The sequence below is a fragment of the Lactuca sativa genome, chromosome 3 (genome assembly GCF_002870075.4).
Source record: "Lactuca sativa cultivar Salinas chromosome 3, Lsat_Salinas_v11, whole genome shotgun sequence".
NCBI lineage: Eukaryota > Viridiplantae > Streptophyta > Magnoliopsida > Asterales > Asteraceae > Lactuca > Lactuca sativa.
This window is the reverse complement of record NC_056625.2, coordinates 112,692,654-112,700,693: the sequence shown is the minus strand read 5'-3', so window position 1 is coordinate 112,700,693 and position 8,040 is coordinate 112,692,654.

Genomic DNA, 8,040 nt, shown 5'->3' with positions numbered 1-8,040 from the left:
ATATTTCTTGCACCATTCTCTTGATTCAAGAGTCTTTCTCTCCTTATCCCCCGAGCATTTCGGTCCCTCGTGATTCGACTTCTCTTTCTGTAGCTTAGTATAGTAAGGTGAGCGCTGAAGCGCTGCACGAATCTTTCTTAGAAAGATTCAACGACGAAGTTCTGCCCCTGCAGAGCCCGACTCCTAGCTAAAACCCCCTTGTAAGTAAGTTATGCTTACCTTATTTTAATATAGCTTATATTTAAAATTAGTATTGTTATTATGAACTTATAATAAATATTTGAGCTATTATTATAACTTATATAAGTGTCGTTATAATATTTTTTTTTAACTACTCACGGTACGGGGAATCTGGTTTAAAGGGCCGCATAGGGTTGTTGGATTTCAGAAGTGCTATATGCCAAAATGGTCCTGCCCTCCGGTGTTTTATGTCTGGCCCTGTCTGTACATAGTGGTTGGAAAATATTGTTTAACGCTTATATAATAATAATAATACTAAGACTAATAGTTGGTCACGGTAAATATTAGACTAAAATTTAGCGATAATAATGCTAGGTTTCGTCGAAGGAAAATAGAATCGTTAGAAGCAAGCGCTGCCCGATTTTGGAATCATCACCTTAACAAGTGAGTGCATAGTTACTTTCAACTTACACATAGATATGAAGTATTTTATATAAATTACGTACTATGTGTGCATATTATCTGAATACTTGCTATCTATGCTAGATGAACGTTGTTATACATGTTTTCAATGATTTAAACTGTATATGTATTTTATATATACGAAAATGTTGGGGTAAAACATGGGTAGATGCAATAGGTGATGTGTGATAAAATGATGAGAGGCCTCGATGTTGATGTTGTTGATTCTGTCATCTAGCGGAGTATGGATGACGACCACAGACTCTTCTAGACAGTCCAGTGGAACACTAGTAGGCTCGCAACCTATAGGTGTTTGTGAACGATATGTTCACCGGTGTACTCCATCCCCCACATGGTTGCCTTTAGGACATTTATTGCTGAGGAATCCCCTTAGCAGTAGTGTCCGTCCCGATGATGATCCTTAGGCTAGGTCCCTTATGATAGGTGTTTAGGGACGTAAAGTGAGGATAACGGGAATGGGTAATCGGGTTATTGTTGATCGATGAAATTAATAAACTTATTTATTGTGGGTTGAAAACCCTATGTACTCACCAGGCTCCCAAGCCTGACCCACTCAGTTTTATGTATTACAGGTAGTGGCGCATGAGCATAGGTGTGATGTTTTGGACGAGGGATTACGGATATAGGCCTGTAGATATGAAATAATGTAGTAAGGCTTATATTGTACTGTTTATGCTTTTGATCTGTACGAACATGACATCCCGAGTCTTTTAATGAAATACATTTCTATGGAAATGCTTTTGATAAATCTTTATCATATTTTTGTTTTGGGACAAATTCCGCAACACTTTCATCTAAAATGTAACTCTGATTTTTAAACAAAGCATAAACAAACCGGTCTTTTCTGGCCGTGATTTTGGAGATGTCACAGTTGGTATCAGAGCATTAGTTTAAGCGAACTAAGAATTTGTAGGATTTCTAGACTTAAACTTAGAATGCTAAGCGATGATTGTGAGGTGTGAGCACTAGCTTATTTTAGGAATTGTGCCTAAAATGCTTTTATGTGCTAAATGCTTTGTGCATAATATGCTGTTAATTGTTCGGATCTATGGTCTGTTGCCAACCGGATCTGGAAACCTTATGTGTTTAGGATTCTAAACGTACGACTACGATATTAGAACTAGCATGTAAACGTTTCGGAGTGATAAGGACGATTTAAAATGTTAATCCTAAATAAAGATCTAAATTCACCTTATTCGGTGTATAGATCAAGATGGAAAGGACCCGTAGCGGAAACGTGAACGCAAATGGAGGTAGGAACCAACCCCCAGTGGTTCAGCAAATACCTGTTGTTGAAGAAGTTGCACCTGAGCCAGTCACCATGGCTGGAGTTCAAGCCATGATTCAGGCTATGCTAGCTGAACAAAGGGAAGAAATGAGACGGATGCTCCATGAAAATAGGGACGAACCTACCATACATGTTGAACCGACGGAGCCAGTTCCCGAGCCATCGAAGGAAGGGAACTATAGCCGCCAAGTGAGTCAAGTAGGGACTCAAGGTGAGCAAAAGGATGGCCCAGAAGGGAGAAACAACAAGGATGGGCGGATGTACAAAAATTTCTTGGGTGCGAAACCACCTAGTCTCTCAGGAAGCCCAAAGCCTGTTGAGATTATGGACTGGATCTCCGAGATGGAGATGGTGTTTGAGAGCTGCAACTGCAGCGAGAAGCAAAAGACTGTATTCGCTGTGAGACAATTGAAAACTGGAGTCTTGAGCTGGTGGAAGCTATTGGCAGATACAATGCCATGGGGAGAAGCTCTGAAAATGTCATGGGATGAGTTCTTGGAACAACTGAAGGTGCAGTACTGTTCAGAGATAGACCTGATTGATCTGAACAATGAGTTCTAAAATTTGAAGAAGGGGAGAATGAGCATCGATGACTATGCTGCTGCATTTACGGAAAAGATGAAGTTGTTTCCATACCTAGTGCCAACCGAACTTTCCAAATTGAGAAATTCGCAAACGGACTGCCGGCTGACTTTGGCCCAACAGTCAAGATGGCAACCACTCTGAAATCAGTTGTTCGAGCAGCTAAGAACGTGGAGACCCAACAAAAGGAAAGAGGTCTGGAGAGGGCTGAGGTTGGTGAGAAACGGAAGTTCAATGGATCCTCGAAGTCCAACAAGATGAGTAGATTCTCGAAGTCGGGTTCGAGGGGAGGAGGATCAGAAGCGAAGTGGTGTGACAAGTGCAAGAAGAAGCACTCTGGGAAGTGTGACGGAGGGGTCACTTGTTACAAGTGCGGAAAGCCTGGGCACTACGCCAATGAATGCACCCTCAACCAGAAAGCCTGTTATGGATGCAATGAAGAAGGGCACATTTTGAAGGACTGCCCGAAGAAGAAGGAGACAGGAAGACCCAACATACCACCGAAGCCGAAGGCGAGAGCCTTCCAGATGACGCTCGAGGCTGCAAAGGAGGCAGCAGACGTCGCTTCAGGTACCTTTCTTGTAAATGGTTTGCCTGCAAATATACTATTTGATTCCGGAGCCAACTACTCCTTTGTGTCGCACAAATTTGGTGGGAAATTAGCATTGCCTGTAAAAAAACTAGATAATGCCCTGATTGTAGAAGTTGCCAGTGGCAAATTCGTACCTGTTAGTAATCGTATTAGGAACATCATCATTGACCTAAACGGAAACGAATTCCACGAAGAGCTATTACCCATAGAGTTAAACGGTTTCGACATCGTTTTGGGTATGGATTGGCTTAGCGCCAACGATGCTGAGATTCAATGCCGAAAGAAGATAGTAAAGGTAAACCCACCCAGAAAAGAATCATTTATGGTGTATGGGGAGAAACGCAGAGTGAATTCTGGAATCATCACCCTGATGAAAGCCAGGAAATGTTTGTCCAAAGGATGTGCATCATACTTGGCATTCGTAATCGATGCCAAGAAGGAGAAGAAAGAGGTGCAGAATATACCGGTTGTGTGTGATTATCTGGAAGTCTTTCCCGAAGATCTTCCCGGATTACCACCTGATAGGCAAGTGGAGTTTCGTATAGACTTGTTACCAGGAACAACAGCGATAGCAAAGGCACCTTACCGATTAGCACTGACGGAGATGAAGGAGCTCATGACGCAACTTCAGGAGCTGTTGGACAACGGTTTTATTCGACCTAGTTCATCACCCTGGGGAGCTCCGGTGTTATTCGTGAAGAAGAAGGACGGAAGTATGAGAATGTGTATAGACTACCGAGAGCTGAATAAGGCAACAGTGAAGAACAAGTATCCATTGCCGAGGATTGATGACCTATTCGATTAGCTGCAAGGTTCGAGCTACTTCTCAAAGATCGATCTTAGGTCAGGATATCATCAGCTAAAGGTGAGAAAGCAGGATATTGAGAAGACTGCATTCAGAACGAGATATGGACACTACGAGTTCTTGGTTATGTCATTCGGGCTAACCAATGCTCCCGCAACATTCATGGATTTGATGAATAGGGTTTGTAAACCATTCCTTGATAAATCCGTGATAGTGTTCATCGACGACATTCTCATCTACTCGAAAAGCCAAGAGGAGCATGGCAAGCATCTACGGGAAGTATTAGAAGTGTTGAAGAAGGAGAAGCTTTTTGCAAAGTTCTCCAAATGCGACTTTTGGATACGGGAAGTCCAATTCTTGGGTCATGTTGTTAACCAGGAGGCAATAATGGTTGACCCCGCAAAGATCGAGGCTATAATGAAGTGGGAACGTCCAAAGAGTCCCACGGAGATTCGAAGCTTTCTAGGATTAGCCGGATATTATCGACGATTTATCCAAGGCTTTTCTTCGATAGCTGCTCCATTAACAGCTTTGACTCATAAAGGAGCTACGTATACGTGGAGTGAGAAACATGATGAGGCATTCGAGAAGCTAAAGAAGAAGTTATGTGAAGCACCGATACTTTCTCTACCCGATGGAGTCGAAGATTTCACGGTTTATAGTGACGCTTCTGGAGTCGGGTTGGGTTGTGTTCTGACCCAAAGAGAAAAGGTGATAGCATACGCATCTCGACAATTGAAAGAGCACGAAAAGAACTACCCCACTCATGATCTGGAGTTGGCAGCGGTAGTTTTTGCCTTAAAGATATGGAGGCATTACCTCTACGGCACGAAGTGCAAGCTCTTCACTGATCATAAGAGTCTCCAGTATCTCTTTAATCAGAAGGAGTTGAACATGAGGCAACGACGCTGGCTAGAACTTCTCAAGGACTACGACTGTGAGATACTTTACCACCCAGGTAAAGCAAATATTGTTGCTGATGCTCTCAGTCGGAAAGTCAATCTGGAAAGGAAAAGGCCAAGAGCGTTAAGAATTGAAGTCGTCTCGACGATTGTGGAAAGTATCAGGAAAGCTCAAGAAGAAGCTTTAGAGAAATATGACCGAAAGGAAGAACGTTAGTGTTTGGTACAAACAGTCGAGGACTGAAGGTATTCCAAGATAGAATTTGGGTACCTAAGACGGGAGGAATAAGAGATCTTCTGATGGAAGAAGCACACAAGACCATGTACTCGATTCATCCCGGTAGCACTAAAATGTATAGGGACCTAAAACCCTACTACTGGTGGCCGACGATGAAGCTCGATGTTGCGAAGTATGTGGCCGAGTGCGTAACATGTGCGAGGGTTAAGGCACAACATCAGAAACCATATGGGAGTTTGGAACCTTTACCTGTACCCATGGGTAAATGGGAAGACATCACCATGGATTTTGTTACTAAACTGCCCAGGACGAAGAACGGTCACGACATGATTTGGGTAGTCGTGGATCGTTTCACCAAGAGTACACACTTCATAGCAGCCAACGAGAAGTGGTCTATGGATAAGCTCGCAAATGCTTACGTGAAGGAAATTGTAAGACTTCACGGTGTCCCTCTTACGATTGTATCAGATAGTGATAGTCGTTTCACGTCAAGGTTTTGGAGGAGTCTACAAGAGGAGTTAGGTACAAAGTTGTGTTTGAGTACTGCTTATCATCCGCAAACTGATGGTCAGAGTGAAAGAACGATTCAGACGCTGGAAGATATGCTGAGAGCATGTACCCTCGAATTCCAAGGGAATTGGGACGAGCACTTACCTCTGGTAGAATTTTCCTACAACAATAGTTTTCACTCGAGCATCAAGATGGCTCCTTATCAAGCCTTTTATGGGCAGAAGTGTCGTACGCCGTCTTGTTGGCTTGAAGCCGGAGAGAAGAAGTTTATGAGCCCCGAGATAGTCCATGAGACTACTAAGAAGTTGAAGGTGATTAGGGAAAGGATGTTAGCAGCCTAGGATCGTCAGAAGAGCTATGCTGACAAGAAAAGACGACCGATAACTTTCGAAGTTGGGGATTCCGTTTTGCTAAAAGTCTCACCGTGGAAGGGACTTATACGATTTGGGAAACGAGGAAAGTTGAGTCCAAGGTTTATTGGACTGTTCAAAGTTCTTCAGAAGATAGGGAACCAAGCTTACAAGCTGGAATTGCCCGAAGAACTCAATGGTATTCATAACACCTTCCATGTGTGTTATTTGAGGAAATTCACGGGAGATGTTCCCGACATAATTCCAATCTCAGAGTTAAGGATGGATGAAAATAAAAGGTTGATCGAAGAGCCTGAGGCAATTATTGACCGTAAGACTAAGAAGTTACGATGCAAGATGGTCGACTTGGTGCTAGTCCGATGGAAACATTCGAATGGGCCGAATCTCACTTGGGAAACAGAGGATGACATGATGAGTCGCTATCCACATCTGTTTGCTGATGCATGATTCCGAGACGGAATCATCCTAAGGGGGAGAGAATTGTAACGCCCGGGTTTCAGGGCTAAGCAGTTTTGTTAATGTAATAGTCTAGGTCAACTCTTGTAACTCTTTTTGAAGTAATAAAGATGAAATATTTGAGTATTATGTGAATTATATGTGTTTATTATTTAATTATAAATGTATAATTAATAAAGAATAAAAATGAGCGTCAAAATTAAAGTGTGAGATAATCCCGATATCTCTACATAAAGTTATAGAATATGTCTCAAGGTTTCCATGCATATAAGGAACGCCGAAATCCGAGTTATAACGAAGAAGTTATGACCCGTTGAAGTTTCACGACAGAACCGGCACGATACCGGGAAGCGTGAATAGTGAATTTACGATAGAGCGAGATTTGCCTTAGTGATCTAAATGAAAGTCGTAGAATATGTTAAACTAAGAACATCGATAAAAAGAACGCCCAAATCTGACTTCGTATGAAGAAGTTATGAGATTTTAAACAGACCAATCCTGTCTCGGCTTGTTAAAAATATAACTTTAAAAAATAAAGTCAAAATTAGCCGACGGAGTCTAAACGAAAGTTGTAGAGTACGTCTTCACCTACGCGTGGATATAAAGAACGTCAAAAAAGGAGTTCGTATGAACGAGTTACAAATTATAATAGCATATTTACGTATTAAAATAAAGTATAAATCATGTATACGTACACATATATATACATATGTATATATCATTAGAAAGGTATCGACGATGCGGTCATTATAAGACTAATGTTGAGTTCTTTCGACATTAGTTTAGTACAAATATCATTAAATCTATTTATAATAGTATTATAGAGGGGTGTTTAGTTGTTTATATAACTAAAAGGTCATTAACGTTGTTATACATGTTTTCAATGATTTAAACTGTATATGTATTTTATATCTACGAAAATGTTGGGGTAAAACATGGGTAGATGCAATAGGTGATGTGTGATAAAATGATGAGAGGCCTCGATGTTGATGTTGTTGATTCTGTCATCTAGCGGAGTATGGATGACGACCACGGACTCTTCTAGACAGTCCAGTGGAACACTAGTAGGCTCGCAACCTGTAGGTGTTTGTGAACGATATGTTCACCGGTGTACTCCATCCCCCACATGGTTGCCTTTAGGGCATTTATTGCTGAGGAATCCCTTTAGCAGTAGTGTCCGTCCCGATGATGATCCTTAGGCTAGGTCCCTTATGATAGGTGTTTAGGGACGTAAAGTGAGGATAACGGGAACGGGTAATCGGGTTATTGTTGATCGATGAAATTAATAAACTTATTTATTGTGGGTTGAAAACCCTATGTGCTCACCAGGCTCCCAAGCCTGACCCACTCAGTTTTATGTATTACAGGTAGTGGCGCATGAGCATAGGTGTGATGTTTTAGACGAGGGAATACGGATATAGGCCTGTAGATATGAAATAATGTAGTAAGGCTTATATTGTACTGTTTATGCTTTTGATCTGTACGAACATGACATCCAGAGTCTTTTAATGAAATACATTTCTATGGAAATGCTTTTGATAAATCTTTATCATATTTTTGTTTTGGGACAAATTCCGCAACACTTTCATTTAAAATGTAACTCTGATTTTTAAACAAAGCATAAACAAACCGG